The sequence below is a fragment of the Chelonoidis abingdonii genome, chromosome 25 (genome assembly GCF_003597395.2).
Source record: "Chelonoidis abingdonii isolate Lonesome George chromosome 25, CheloAbing_2.0, whole genome shotgun sequence".
Lineage (NCBI taxonomy): Eukaryota > Metazoa > Chordata > Testudines > Testudinidae > Chelonoidis > Chelonoidis abingdonii.
Window position 1 is genome coordinate 8,050,155 of NC_133793.1, and position 16,110 is coordinate 8,066,264.

The 16,110-nt window shown below is 45.5% G+C and overlaps 1 protein-coding gene and 1 pseudogene across 1 annotated transcript in view; one reads left to right on the top strand and one right to left on the bottom strand.

Annotated features, from left to right (window-relative positions):
* The window catches only part of CAP1 (cyclase associated actin cytoskeleton regulatory protein 1), a 91,516-nt gene extending 81,248 nt beyond the window's left edge, over positions 1 to 10,268 (top strand). The window contains exon 14 of the transcript XR_012654853.1: positions 10,254 to 10,268. The gene's annotated coding sequence lies outside the window, so the exon portion shown is untranslated. The remainder of the gene's footprint in view (positions 1 to 10,253) is intronic.
* Positions 4,360 to 10,246, bottom strand: LOC116830223 (kelch-like protein 31; annotated as a pseudogene).
* Positions 10,269 to 16,110: the final 5,842 nt, after the last annotated feature.

Below are 16,110 nucleotides of genomic sequence, written 5' to 3' on the forward strand. Positions count from 1 at the left end.
TATTGTGCATTTTGTGCCTGGCTCCTCACCCCTCCTTACCATAAGCTGCTGGAACATGAAGCTGATCAAACTGGAGAGGAGAGCAGACCCCGCACTGGTGCGGATGCAGTGTGCAGCAGAGATGGCCAGTTTGTGCTGTCCTCGTGGAATGGGAGTTCCTGCCCATAAGGAGCAGATGGTAGAGCCACGGTGTGAATGAAAAGAAATCCTCTCCGTTTCTGTGCTGGCCAAGAGGGGAAGCTACAAATAAAATTTAAAACCTAGTTCCATGGGCAGAGGATAGGCTACTAGACAGTGTGAAAGTAGAAGTAGAGCAAGATTTGTGAAGCATTTAGGGACTGAGCTATAGCTCCGAGTAGGGAGAAAATAAAATCTAACCTACGTGATCTGATCCCACAAGACCTCCTAGCATGTGGTGGTGAGGTTAGTGCCACTTGGGACTCTCCACTGGATGAAACCATGAATAGTTTTTGCTCATAGACCAAAACATCCATTTCAATACAAAGACAATGGGGAGACCAAATGAGGCATGGTGGATTTGCCTCAGTCCAAGACTAGTGGCAAGAACACAAGTGGTAGGGACTAAAGGTGGCTGAGGCTTGATGACTGAACAACCATAATGTATTCTTAACTGGGACTCTGATTAGAGGAGCTAGTACATCCCCTATCAAGTGCTTATAAGCCCCGCAAAAGGGGTGGCTAAGAGCTTGGTCTCTGAAGCTGTTTACTAACTATTCTAGTGCATTTGTGGAGAACCAGCATCCGATGCTGTTGGTTACCACCAAAGTGTGCTGAAGATCCAGACATAGCTGGAGCTTATTTCAGCTGGTCTGAGAATCCAGCATCCCTCACCTTAGCTCACCTGGTGCCCCCTTTTTTTTTAGTATTCTGGCACAGTCCCCAGATAAACTTTTCTATATGCTTGACAATACAGTGATTACTTATATGGGCTTTGAAATGTAGTACAAATATTTAGGAGGAAAGAATCCTCAGTGTCTCAAATGGGTGTTTTAGCCATTTGTTTTTCTTTTTTCCAGTGTTCTGGGAATAGAACAGCCTGTCCGTACAGTAATGCATGTACCAGACAAGTTACTCCTTGAGGTGTTAATCTTTTATTCCATTTCATAGATACCATTCTCTTCAGAACAATGGAGTTCATACAGGTAGAGTCGAACACTCCCTGATGCCTATTTGCAGCTTCTCTGCACCCGTAACAAATTCTTCCCCAGCTCTAGTGCCTCTGAAACAGTGAATAGCTCACAAATGACGCAAACGCTTGACTCGGATGCCCGGGCGCTACTTGCTCTGTACTACCAGTAACTAATACATTGACTTGATGCTTATCAAATACATTGGCTTGACGCCCATCAAATCCTTTGGAAGATTCTTTCTACGTACTATGGAAAGCATTATCGTCAGTGTTCCAGCTAGTGAACTGAACCAGTGCTGGCAGCAACAGAGTTGTGAAAGGAAAAATGTGGAGTGGCTTGTTTGGTTGATAGAGAAACAAACGTATGGTGAGTGGTTTAGCTGTTCTTCAACTGAAATTACAGCTCTGGAGCTGCCGCTATCCTTAAATAGTTTCATGCTTGTTAGAGTGAACTCTACCTGAAATGATCAGTTCTTAGTGGCAATCAATGCATTTCTGAACTGAAGTGTAAATTCTGCTGAAAACCCATCAGAGGCACCTGCGCCATCTGGCAGCTAGGGTTGAAAAAATGACCAAGTGCAGTTAAATTGACTATTGTGTGTGTCTATCTTGGCTGTCCTTTCCCTGACTCACCCTTCCCTCTGTGTCACTTAATACAGCAGCACTCCCTTAAAGGGCTGGCTAGTGTTTAGGAGTGTAATGTTCATTAAACATGGTTTCAGCCTGCCTGAACAAACAAGACCAAACTTAGAATGGCTGGTGCAGAGATGTTTGTTCGCTGCCCCATGGGTTGCATGGTTATATAGACAGGACCCAAGACTCGGGGATAGTCTACACTGAAAACTTATATCTGAGTGTGTGTGTCGAGTGTGTGAAAAATCTACACCCCAAGAGACAGTGATGCTGACCTGACCCTCGCTGTAGACAGCGCTAGGTTGATAGAATTCTTCTGTTGACCTAGTTACTCCCTCTCAGGGAGGTGGATTAACTACAGTGATGGGAGGAGCCCTCCTGTCACTGTAGCCAGTGTCTACACTGAAGCTGTTCTGCTGTAGCATTTTAAGTATAGACATGGGGCTTGTCTACAGTAGAAATGCTCCAGTGGCGCAGCAGGAGCGCTTTGGTGTAGACACAGCCGAGGCCGATGGGACAGGTTCTCTGTTGGCGGAAGCTTAATTACTGCTTAAATGCTCCACTTGCATCCCACAATGGGCAGGGGCTCAAAGTGCTGCTTAATAGGAGGGTGGAAAGTTGCCTCTCTCCAGGTTACGGCTCTTCTAATGGCATTGCAGCTCTCTGGTATGCAGCATGTCTCTGTGGGGTTGTTACAGTTCTAGCAGGGGGTGAATTCTGTGTTTTTAACTGATATATTGCAGCTCTACCAGGGAGTTAGCACGGTACAGCCCTTTTAACCACACCCTTCCCCCTCATTCCCAAACACGTTTCATCCAGCAATGCAAACTTCTCACCCATTAAATCCCACCCCCCATGCCATTGTCCTACCCAAATGTTTCTTCCTTTCGATTTTTAAGAATTTTCCATATTCCAGTTCTCTGCTGTTGTGTTAGCAATGACTGAGGCCAGAGTGCAGGTTGCTAGGTCAAGGGAAGCAACCCTTAACTGCTGCCTGTGACTATAACTCGCCCTGTGTGACTATTAGGGAGACTGGACTTCCTGGTTAAGGTTTATGTAGGTACTTGCCGCTAGATGAGAGAAAGGGTTTGTGTATCCCTGTAATTACAGGTCTGTTTACATCTGTTCTAATTATCTAGTGCCCTAGCACTCACTTCCCTTGACGCTATTAAAGAAGATAAATACATTTTCTCAGATTTAACAGGTACATGTCAAGGGTCACAGTGTTCTTAGCCTTATTTCTTCTGGTTAACGTAGAAGGGTGTAACTGCTGGAATTTTTGAGAGTCTTATCATTTTTAAGTGTCAGAGGGGTAGCCATGTTAGGCTGGATCTGTAAAAAGCGACGAAGAGTCCTGTAGCACCTTATAGAAGTACTGGAGCATAAGCTTTTGTGAGTGAATACTTCTGTTAGTCTATAAGGTGCCACAGGACTCTGTCACTTTCATCTCCCTGTAGGTGACTCCAGTTTTTTTGTATGTTTTCTCTTGTTTTGTTTTTTGTTTTATCCAGCTCTGATACAGTCTATACTTCAACCAGATTGGTGATCAAAATCCTCCTTTCCTCCCCGGTTGCTTCAGTGCCTCATGCCCTGCTTACACCTGTGGTTTGGAGTTAAAGTTACAGGCATTCATAGGCACCTTGACACGCAGCCTGAAATGCAGACAGTCCATCAAACGCTTCCCTAGAGCTCAAAACTTGCCTTGATAGAACGAGGAGACCGTGGCATGACTCCAAACTGAAATGACAAAGTTGGTGCAGTGACATTCTAACCTTAACTCTGATCCTAACAAAGCAAAAAAACGCTCTTAAAAACGACAGGTTGAAAGAAGGGGAGGAAACAACCCTATTTACCTTTTAGCTGTGTTAGGGGGTGACATGAGTGGCAGGGCTGCTTGCTAGGAGAAGAGGGATGGCAATTTGCATTTCTATGGCATCTTCCAGCTAAGATCTCCAACTGCTTTCTAGGGGAGGGTCGTTCTTTCCACAATCCCCCTTTTACGGAAGGGGAAACAGGAGGAGGAGAGTGAAGTAAGTGGCCTGAAATCACATAGTCCCAGCAGCGGTTACATTTCCTGATTGCCAGCTGTAACCACGGAACCACCTTGTCTCCTTGTTACATCCTGCAGCATGAAGGAATTAAGCCATTGCCTACAGCTAGAAGGTGCCTTGTTTTGGGATCTCGCGTCAATCCGAAATGCCACTACCTAAAGAATTAGGTGTCTACCCTTATCCATAATGTCAGGAATAAATTTGGTTAAACAATGACCAGATTTGGGAAACGCCTCTCCTGACATCAGACTAGCTACAATGAGCCAGACCATGTTCCCGGGGAACCTGAAGCTTTAGTTGAAGTCGGTGGGTGGTGGGGCTTTGCCTGCCCTGTGTTGAGTCACATATTCTGATCATTTCCTGATACCATCAGTGCTGATCCATTGTCAGATCTCACTGGCTTCCCTGATTAGATGGGAAACAAAACCAGGGCGAGAATGGACGGAATCTGGCAACCCTGGCGGTACGCATAGATAGGGACTCTTTTTGTTCTCTATTGTCTTGCTAGCGGTTGGCTTGCTTGAGGGTGGTGGGCTTGCTTGTGATTGGGTTGATCTGCAGTCCACAGTGGGGAGGTGTGTGATAGAGGATGGCGCCTACCCACGTCACTGAAAGGAATATGGGCTTTTCTGGCCACACTGGGATGTTCCATGTGCCACCCACCCTGCCCTGTGGTGCAGGAGAAAACTCTGCAGTGGCTTCATGGACCAGTCCATCGCAGGAGGCCAACGTCTAGCTGGGTAACACTGGGGTTAGACATTAAGGTTGCTTTGCCAGTGTTGGCTGCAGCTCTCGGCCATCTAAATGGTCAGGTAAGGACCCAGCCCACCAGCCACGCGTCATACCCCATCTGACTGCAGTGCACGTGGGCTGGAGAAGAGATGGGACGCCTCTGACTTGAGGAGGGAGGGGATCAGACATAGAGATGAGCAGAGACAATGCTAAAGCTGAGCATATTCACTGGGCTTCTTAGCTTTGAAGTGCTTCTTCCCAGTGGCGGTCAGTGTCATTTTACCCATGGTGTAGGGGGCTAGTGACCTGCCTAAAGCCACAGAGGGCTTTCGTTTCACAGCTGGAATAGATGTTTCTAGCTCCCAGGGCCTTGTGCTAGCCAGTAGATTGTGTGTCAAAGATCGCCAGTCACCGCCCTAACCGCTAGATCGTGCTGCTCCACAGGCTCCCCTACTGCTGTGAAATGAGCCATTGCTTAGTTTCCAGCTCTCTTGGTGCTTTCTGATCTCAGCTCCCCTGCAATCTGAGGCAAGGTTTGAGCTCTGTCTGCGTCCCCAGCTGCAGGCGGAAATGCTAGCCCCCAGCTCCTCCATTAGATGCTGACTGCTGCCAATGCCGTTGAGCTAGTCCTGGATCCCTTGCTGCTTTGGTGTGAGAAGGTGATGGTGCAGCAGGACACACCCACGGTGGCCTCCGGGAGATCCTCCTCCTCTGCCCATTCGTTCAGCTCTGGGTTGTAGCTCTGCACACACTTCTGGGATTTCTTCCCACTCTCATTCCAGCCTCCCACTAGGCAGATGCTCCTGTCAAGGATCGTTACCCCGGCTGTGCTGACCCCAGTGAGCACGGACGCCACGTAGCTCCACTGGCCTGTGTCAGGATTGTAGCACTCCATGAGGATCACATCCACCTGCTCACCTCGGGGTCCCAGCTGGCTGCCCCCTAGGACTTATGCATGATCAGCCCAGGTGGCAGCGCAGTGCCAGCCCTGCGGGGTGCTGAGCCCAGACCGGTCTCCAGGTGTCTGTGCTGGGCTCGTAGCTGCACACAGTGCATGAGTAACAGTTGTTGACTAGGATCTTGGCGTTGATGACCATGTTGGCGTGGCAGCAGCGAGGGATCTCCATGCCGGCCTTGCTCTGCCAGCTGGTGGTGGAAGGGATGTAGCAGTTGACGGAGGCCAGGACCCCCTCTGCGTTGCGCCCGCTGATGGCGTAGAGGAGTCCATTGTAGGTGCTCAGACTGAAGTGAGTCCTCTTGTGCAGCATGCTGGCCAGGTGCAGATAGGTGTTGAAATGAGCATCATACCTGCAGAGAGAAGGAAGAGCTGTCACCTAGACTCTGATCCCATGCTGCAGAGGGCTACTCTGAACCTGCCCTGGGGACATATGATCTCTCCTTTCTACCCCTGCTTGACAAGGACAAGTTACTGATCTTCGTGCATATCTCAAGCCACAGATCCTACATCACATCTCTGATCTTCCCCTCGTGCCCCTGCAGCGCAAAGCTGAGCACACGCTGCAAGGCAAACTGCTGCTGTGCGAACCTGAGCCCCCGCAGGCAGATGGCATTGCTGTTACTGTACCCGGAAAGCAATCCCAGGGGCAGTCTGGCAATGCCAGAAAAGCTGAATAAGATACAGGCTAGAAATAGAAAGGAGGAGACCCAGTGGGTGGAATTCTGAGGCCTTTCTCAGCTGCAGGAAAAATACAGGGTGCAGGGGCCATCCCCTGTTTTATTAACTTTTGAATGAATTCAGTGGTCGTGAATGGCCTGGGCCAGGCAGGCTCTGAACATGCTGCTTGTCCTGCCGTGTATCCCCTGTGTATTCCTGACCTAGGCTAGCTGGCCCTCCCAATCCTGAGCCCCAAAAGCTTCTAGCACTGTATCTTGACCTATAAGAAGCCCTTCCAAGCCCATCCTTAGACCTGTTCTATTCTAGAGAGGTTCTTCTGTCCTCATCCCTGCAGTATTTGAAAGCCTGCTAGTAGTGCATGAGGTGACATGATTGACATCTGTCCTGTGAGCGGGTTCTTTCTCACATTCTCTCCCTGGCAGAGGCTAGCAACTGGTCCTAACTCTGTGATGGTTTTGTGATCTGGGGACAATGTCTCAGAGGATTAGACTGAGACCAAAAAGCTCATGTCAGGAAGCCCATGTTGAACACAGATTTCTGGGAGGCAAAACGCTATTAACTGTGCTGGTTTTCCTTCGTAGCATCCATGTTCTTTATTCTGAATCCTGCGTGCAAGCCCAGCCCCAACTGTGTGTCTCGATTTTTCAACAACATTCTCCACTTGGTGTTGCCAGGGTTACGTTTCTCCTCTGTTAATAATAATCCCCGCACAGTCCCATGATATGTTTCATAAGAACTTTCCAAAAACCCAAACCCTCCACTTAAACTGTGCAACAAAGAAGAAAGAAAGACAACAAACAATAGAAATTATGCAGAGGGTGAATTTAGGGTTTTTTTAAGCGAATTCTGCCAAACTGGGAATCAGCTACAGAATGGAAACTGACAATTTATATATAGATTTGAGCAATCTCTAGCCAGAATAGAAAAGATAACCTTGAAGGGTCACAAAAAGGCTGAGCAATTACGTGAAAGCTGCTCTTGCTTTCTAGACCTGTATCATTAACTGTCTGACTAAATAATGGATGTTCTTCTTATTTATTTGTATAATGGTAGAGCTTGGAGGCTTCAGCTGAGATCAGGGCCCCAGTTGTGCTAGGAGCTGTATATGCACATAGTAAGAGACGTTCCCTGCACCACAGAGCTAACAGTCTAACTAGGTAAGACAGACAAAGAGTGGGAGGAAAAACAGAAGCAATGTGACTCAGCCAAGTCACACAGCAGATCAATGGCAGAGCTGGGGATAGATTTCAAGTCTTTTGTCACCCACTTCAGTGCCCACTCTGCTGGTTTACACTGCTTCTCTGATGGGATAGGCCTTACTGTAGCAGTGTTTCCCTCTATCTGCTCTTGGAGCTATGTGTGTATAATAGATATTTCTGATTGGTTTAGCCTGTATTTTCCTCCTGCTCATTTACCCTTGTGAAAAATATCTTCAGAAAAAATGATGACAGAATATGCTGTTGCTTAATTCGTGTAATCCTATCTGTCCCTAATGGATGGGCCCAAAGATTATAACAACCTACTACTCATGCACAGCAAAAGGGCTTCTCCTTTCTTATGTGATAGAGGCCTGCATTTGAGATCTCAGGTTCAAACCCCATTGATTATTGTGGCAGGTGTGTATGCAGCCACAGGCTTATAAACTGAGTACTTATTTTTTTAAATGCACTCTCATGGGAACTGTCTTGCCTTGAGGAAATTCTTATTACCTGCACAGACTGTTGACTGCATACTTAGCCTGGTTCCTAGCATCGTTTTGATCTTCCCTTCCAGCCACATAGAGGAACCCATCCATCACAATGACACACTGGTTGAAACTTTTCGCTGGCATCTCAGCCATCCTGTTCCAGTTTCCATCCGGGTCCTTGTAGCTGATCTCTCTGCTAAGAGCTTTCTTGGTCAAAGCTGGACGGCCACCAACTGTGACTAGCACTCTTTGGCCTCCACAGATTTTGGTTCTTCTGGACTGAAGAGTATTTTGCTGGTAATTCATAGCCTCCACCAGCAGCCTGTGGCACTCAGGATCTTGCATCATCCGTGGTACTGGTTGCACATGGTTGACCAAATCGGGAGCTGATATGGTGCCAAATCTAATGTTGCTCAGGAGGTTGGCAGCATACGTGACTCGCTTAGGGTCAAACTCGAGCCATTTCATGGCAATCTGGAAGGCAATGACCTCATTTGAGATCTGCAAACCATCATCAATCAGCAGCTCGTTCAGCTGATCAAAAGTGAATTTCATGAACTGCTCAGTCTCAGAGAACTCCACGAAGTTTTCCTGGATCAACTTTTGGGTGGTGTCCTTGCCCTGGTTGAGGTTGTACGCCCCCGAGATGTTGGCGATATACATGCAGTTCTCTACGTTTATCTCCTGAATGAGGAAGTCACTGCACATGTTGAGCAAAGCACGTTTTTGTAGGCGGCTGGCAGTTGAGATGGTGCTACCGATGGTGTACAGGGAGAGATTCAGCTTACCGGTGTAGGTTTAATGATAATGGTAGTCAAGCCCAGAGGGGAGACATCGTTGAGTTCTACTCGTGGCAAGTTGGGATCTCTCTTCAGCAGGCTGTGGAAATACTCGCTGCATGAAGCCATGACAAGCTTATGGACATCGAAGGACTTGGTTTTGGTGGCAGTGGTGAGGTTACAGAGGAACCACTCTTGGTGCATTTGACTCATCTCTAACCCACTGTGAATGCTTTGGGTAGAAGGTGCTACAGCAGAGAAGTGCATAGTCTCAATAGCCCAGGCCTTCCAAGATATTTAGACGCCTAACTCCCATTGATTTCAGTGGGATTTAGGTCATAAATAGCTTTGAGGATTTGGATCTTTATTCCTTTTCTAAATTAAATGCTGGGATAGACGTTAAACACACCCTGTGGATACCGAAGGAACATTTGGAAGCCACTTTTATTCTGCATTAGTAGTAATGAATTGGCCATCTACAGTAGAAAAACAGTGGGGTTGGGGGACTAGGTTATAACAGGGAGTGTTTTGATAAGACCAACCTGTTACCACACATTTCCTTGACTAAAGTAATTTTTAGAATATAGGCCAAAGCAAAACAAACAAAAAAACCCTCAAAACCCTGTGAATTGTTCCCAGACAAAATTTAACTTGCACACCAGTTAGAGACCCTGCAGTACCCTGGCTATTTCTGTCCAGCTCCTATTCGGTGAGCAGAGAGAGACCCATATGCTTGGGTTACAGATGTGTTACAGGACAGAAATAGCTGCAGCGTCTATGTCTCACATATGCCACAGGGCTGTTTATTACACTTAGTTCTGGTCTACACTACGAGTTTAGGTCGAATTCAGCAGCGTTAGAACCCTGCACCCGTCCACACGACGAAGCCGTCATTTTCGACTTAAAGGGCTGTTAAAATCGATTTCTGTACTCCTCCTCCGATGAGGGGATTAGCGCTGAAATTGACCTTGCCGGGTCGAATTTGGGGTAGTGTGGTCGCAATTTGATGGTATTGGCCTCTGGGAGGTATCCCAGAGTGCTCCATAGTGACTGCTCTGGACAGCACTCTCAACTCCGATGCACTGGCCAGGTAGACAGGAAAATGCCTGTGAACTTTTGAATCTCATTTCCTGTTTGGTCAGCGTGGCGGTCTGCAGGTGAGTGCAGATCTCATCAGCAGAGGTGACCATGATGGAGTCCCAGAATCGCAAAAGAGCTCCAGCATGGATCAAACGAGAGGGTGCGAAATGTGACTGCTGCATGGGGAGACGAATCCATGCTATCAGAACTCTGTTCCAAAAGACGAAATGCCCCAACATTTGAAAAAATCTCAAAGGGCATGAAGGACAGAGGCTATAACAGGGACCCGCAGCAGTGCCGCGTGAAACGTAAGGAGCTGAGGCAAGCCTACCAAAAAAAACAAAGAGGCAAATGGTCGCACCCAGGTCAGAGCCCCAGACATGCTGCTTGTATGATGAGGTGCATGCCATTCTAGGTGGTACAGCCACCGCTACCCCATCCCTGTGCTTTGATTCCGTCAATGGAGTAGCACGCAACAGGGCTGCGGGTTTTGGGGAAGAGGAAGATGATGATGGGGAGGTTGAAGATCGCTCACAGCAAGGAAGCAGAGAAACCATTTTCCCTGACAGCCAGGAACTGTTTCTCACCCTGGACCTGGAGTAGGTACCCCTCGAATCCAGCCAAGGCTGCCTCCCAGACCCACCAGGCAGAGAAGGGACCTCTAGTGAGTATACTTTTGTAAATATTATACGTGGTTTAAAAACAAGCGTGTTTAATGATTAATTTGCCCTGGCATTTGCGGCCAGTACAGCTACTGGAAAACGTGTCTGGGGATGGAGCGGAAATCCTCCAGGGACATCTCCATAAAGCTCTCCTGGATGTACTCCCAAAGCCTTTGCAAAATGTTTCTGGAGAGGGCAGACTTATTCCGCCCTCCAGAGTAGGACACTTTACCACGCCAGGCCAGTAGCATGTAGTCTGAAATCATTGCGTAACGAAGCATGGCAGTGTATGGTCCCGGTGTTTGCTGGCATTCAAACAGCATCCGTTCTTTATCTCTCTGTGTTATCCTCAGGAGAGTGATATCATTCCTGGTCACCTGGTAGAAATAGGGTGATTTTATTAAGGGGACATTCAGAGGTGCCCGTTCCTGATGGACTGTTTGCTTGTGGCTGAACAGAAATGTTCCCCGCTGTTAGCCACGTGGTGGGGGGAGGGGTGAAGCGATAATCCCAGAGAATTGTGGGCGGGGGGGGGGTTGTGCTGCACGTTAACCCGAAAACCACAGCCCCTCCTCCTTTTAAATGGCCAACCCATTTTAAATGGCCAACCCAATGGCTGCTTGGTATGGGAAATGAGGGCACTGCTGTTTGAAACCATTCCCACATGTTATGAAAGTTAAAGAAGCCAAAAGACTGTGTCTTACCATGGCTGCCTGCAAGCCAAATTCTGTTGCCCGGCCCTGCGTGAAAGGGCACTGACAAAATGAAGTAAGGATATTTTGTTTTATTTTAAATCAGTAATCCCTCCACTCAGAATGTTGCTAATCTCATCTCGGTACTGAGAGCATTACCAGGTTAACAGCAAAGATTCACCTGTAGTTGGTTAATATACTCTTCTTCCTCCTTGGGTATTTTCTTTGGATTATTTTCCTTGGTGTCTGATCAAATTACCCGTGTCACTGTCAACTAGTATTAACACCACTGAGCTGTGTTTCAACGTGGTCTAATAACACAAAACAATGTGATTTACAAAATAAACATACTTTCCTGGCAAACTATTTGGAAGCCAAAACTCAAGGTTTAATTTAAATGCCAATAAATTGTCTTGCTCCACTTTTTAAACCCACCACCACCACTACAGGGACACATTCCCTGTGCTATTGTTTGCCATCTACAGTCAAATGAAACATTTCAAATGACCCACACAAGCAAATCACTGTGTAAATATTGAACTTGAAAGGGCAAATATTGGCTTTCAGGATCCATTCAGACGAAGCTCTCTTTGCTCCTTACCTTGGTGGTAAAACGGGTTAGTCCAATGGGGACTGTGACCAGGGCAGAGGCTCTGTGCTCTGCACATCAAGAGACATTGAGAGACCCTCAAACTTTCCAAATGAAACATTCTACCCACCCCTCCCCAACCCTGCTAGACCAGATGGCTGTTCTTATCACATCAGCATTTACAGCATCCTTCTGGTGGTGAGGCAGGGGCAGCTGTCCTCAGCACAGACCTGAGAGACCTGGCTAGAGTCAGGAAGAGGGGGAGCTCAGTTTCAGCCAAGTTCAGCACGACAGTGGCTGCCAGACTCTAGAGCAAATAAACTGGATGTGCTTCCAAAAAAGTTCAGATTGTTCTCTAATCTGCCACCTACCACAAGTGAAAGTGAGTGGCAGTGACTCCAGAAGGGATTGATCAAGGACAGAGGCCATTTGAGGACAGGGGAAAGAGGAGGACAGCTCCTAAGTGGTGTGCCTCTGATTTGTACCGTCTGAGAATCTGGCCCAATAATCTCCTAAACAGACAAGCAGGAACAGAATAAACAAATCACAGTTTGCGTCAGGGTGATGGACATGAACCGTGACTTGGACAATCAACATTATTATTATTGATAAAAGCAGTATCTAGGAGCCCCAGTCATGAGCTAGAATGCCTAGGGTGACCAGTCAGCAAGTATGAAAAATCAGGATGGGGGTGGGAGGTAATAGGAGCCTATATAAGAAAAAGACCCAAAAATCAGGACCGTTCCTATAAAATTGGGACATCTGGTCACCCTAAGGACGCCGTTGTATGTAGTGCAAACACAGACCGAAAAGACAGCCCCTGAGCCAGAGAGGTTACAAATCTAATTAAAACTGGCTTTTGGCAACTATTTAAAAATCTGCTTTTCACACGTGTTTGCACCAGCCACATTTGGATGCGTAAAACAAATTGGAAAAGAGGCTGCAATTTGTTTCCAGATTCGAACAGAGATTTCAGAGCCCATTTTAATGCTATTTTCTTAGCTCTAGGGATGAGTATTTTATCTGTTAGAGTTTATAATGTCTCTTTGAAGCCCAGGCAGTTCTGGGTTGAAATTCAGCCCCATGATTCAGGCATGAGGCCTATGTACTACTAAAATCCTGCTTAAGCCCTGTTTTGAGACTTCAAATTGGATTTATGCAAAGGCATTATCCTTTGCACAGGAGTGAATCTGACCCCCTTAAATGAATGAGGTAAATGATCAACAGAATTAGAGCCCAGGGATTCTTCATAACCATTTTCCAATGATCAGACCTTCTCTTAGTCATTGGAATGGTATCAAATATTGTCAAGAATATTCATACTAAGGGGTATTTATATTATTCCTCCAATGTCATTATTTTTCTCACCATATTCCACCATAACTCCCAGCTACAGCAACGGGAACTGTATTTATCTATTGGTATGTTACATTGCCCAGTGTTTCGACTTCTGAGCAAAGATTTACCTTGATATATTCCTCTCATTGGATTATGACTGTGTTTCTCATATGGCATTCTAAATCTGGTGACAATCTAAGACAATGTAGTGGTGGATTTAGTTGTGGTCATGTATATGAATGAGAGCAAGGCAGCAGTGATAGGTGCTACGGCAGTGGCATGACAATGCTAGGCCAGCAGTGACTTTTGAGGTGAAAGACCAGGATGGTTGAAAGGCAGAAAGTATCAGCCTTCCTTTTCTGAATGCATTTCTTTTTGCTCATGCTTTGTGTAACTTGGACTGTCACTTGGTTGTTAAATCTAGTGTGAGGTCATTTATAACCATCTAATTTAATGTTATTGTTTGCAATATAAAGGAAGCTTGAAAACACAGTTTTTGACAGATTGTATCTTTTTTTTCTATTTTCCATTTTTCCAACTACTTTCTCCCCTGTGTTTTAAAGTAACATGGCTGGTTTAACAATTTCTTTGTACTCATCCCAGCCCTATGCAGCTCAGGTACTAGTATGAGTTAAATTGCTGTGCAGTAGCTAATAGAGAGAGAGTAAAAGTCCCATAGGAACAGTAGCTTTTTTATCTACTTTGTAGACGCGTGAATTAAATAAAGAAGATAATGTTTAGAATTGTGAGGGCTTTCTTGGGCAGTTAGAATAATTTCAAGACTGGTGGGATCTGCCTTTTAATAAGATACCTGAAAATGCTGCATAGGCCAGTGCAGAGCTCAGCAAAGAATTTACACTCTTCTGCAAAGTCTAAACAGTGGCAAAGGGGCCTGGAATTCTCTTGGAAATGACCTTAGCATCATTATGAGCTTGAGAACTCTAAGAAATCTTGAATACAGCCTGGGTGGATGCTGTTAAAAGCATTAAGAAAATCTACATTGTTAGCTGAAAATTGAGTGCCGTGTACAGCGCACATGCAGTGCCATAAGTAACTTGAGACATTGTAGAATAGGGTCTTCTCTTTCAATACGTGTAATGAACATTGATATGTACAATACTAGCAAATGAATACCTATACATTATGGAGTCGGGTGTGCCTGGCTCGTAGAGTTGCTTATTTTGGTTGGACATATTCCTGGAGGTTTCATCACATGACATAAGCTTTAATTAAAGATTAACCTTTAATTCCTGGAGGTTCCAGGACAACCACGAAGGGATGGCAACCCTACTAACTCCCATTGAGGATCTGGGTCTCAGTGGTTGCAACTCAATTGTTAAGATTGAGTTCCATTTTGTACTTAAAGCAGGGATCAACTTGTTTTGTATAAAAATCACAATGTATTCTCCCCAGTCTTACAGTCTGTACTTTATGAGTGCAGAATTATTTCTGTGAGAATGTACAAGTCAGTAATGTATTCGTTTAAGAGTTAACGTTAATTAAAATATGTTTTTTTTAAGAAATGTTACGTCTGTGTCAGACGTTTCTTTGTCCTGAATGATCTTAACAAGGGAATAAGGCAGACTCTTCAAATTTGTCATATAGTTAAGATTATCTGAAATCTTGTGCACAGGCTGTACTTGAAGAAATTAAGAGTGTAATTAAGCTACTTTATTAATGATTATTAACACCATGAGGGAAATATGAAAAAAATGAATTTGCTTTTAAAATCCCTTAATTGTAAATTGTACTGTTCATGGGGTCGTTATTAGGCTGAGTTAAATTTGTTAACTGTGTATTATGCCATAACTGTGTATTTCTGACCTTAACATGTTTAGAGTTTTTTTAAGTGTAACCTTAACTCTGAATTTCATGGGTTTTTCAATTTTGATTTTGAGATAATTACAAATTGTTTTTACCCTTTAGCTATTGATACATACTGTTAACCCTGACTCCTTCTTAGCATAGGTTTTTGTCTGGGAATATAATTGCTGGGCCAGAGCAATAATACCTGTAACCCTAGAACAACCTGCTGCCCTGTATGTGTGATTCTGGATCTGAGCATCGATATGTACAATGACAGGATTGGGCTGAATAGTTCTAATTCTGTGATTGTTCCCTGGATACCTATAATTCTGCAACTGGCACCCAATGCTATTGATTTATCTGTGTAATTAGGGTTAGAGGGACTAGATATTTATCAGTAAATATTGGTGAATGTCAATTTCACCATACACACATACATCGATGAAAAGCTGTTTCTATTGATAATAATACCAGTGTACAGGTAGGCAATGTAAGAAAAAATGCTGTTTGAGAGCTTATTAGAGTTTGAGTTCAGGATCTTTACTTTGTGTATTTTGACACATGATGTTAACACTTTGTGTTTTAACAGTTGTAAAGTTTCAACTTGTTGAATCTCAGCACCGACTGTCAGGCAATAATTACTATCTGATATTCCTCCCCCACACCCACACCAAATTTCCCACATATGTGAACATTTAAATAGATTAAAATCTAATTAAAATGCTTAAAAATAAGTATTGGCGCTGTCAAAATGATGAAAACAATTGAAGTCTGCCAAGCCTGTGTGTAGTGATCCCTGTGCCTGCCGAGCCATGAGGTCATTATGAGACATTACACACACACCCACCCCCATCTCCACCTCTCCCCAGACTGTGTGTGTGTGGGGGGGAACCACATTATCAGGAATAACTCGCAGGGGGTCCCTGAGGTGCCACCCTGTAGCGGTGCCATGGCAACGCAGTCTGACATGGTACAGGGGCAGCAGTGCAGATATGGGCCTCGTGGTGCCCCAGTCGATACAGATATGAGAGATGGCACATGTCTTTATAGTCCCCAGTGAACTCAGTTGGGTCTGAGGGAGCCACTGAAAAAACAATAGAAAAGGGATAGCTGGCCACTCAGTAGCCCATGGTGGTAGACAAGCCTCTTGCCAGCAACCAAGATGGCGGTTGTCCCTAAGCACAGAAGCTTCATGCCACTATCCAAGATGGCAGCGGGTCTGTTCAATACAGAAGCTTATTGCCAGTATCTAAAATGGCGGCTGACCCCTCTTGC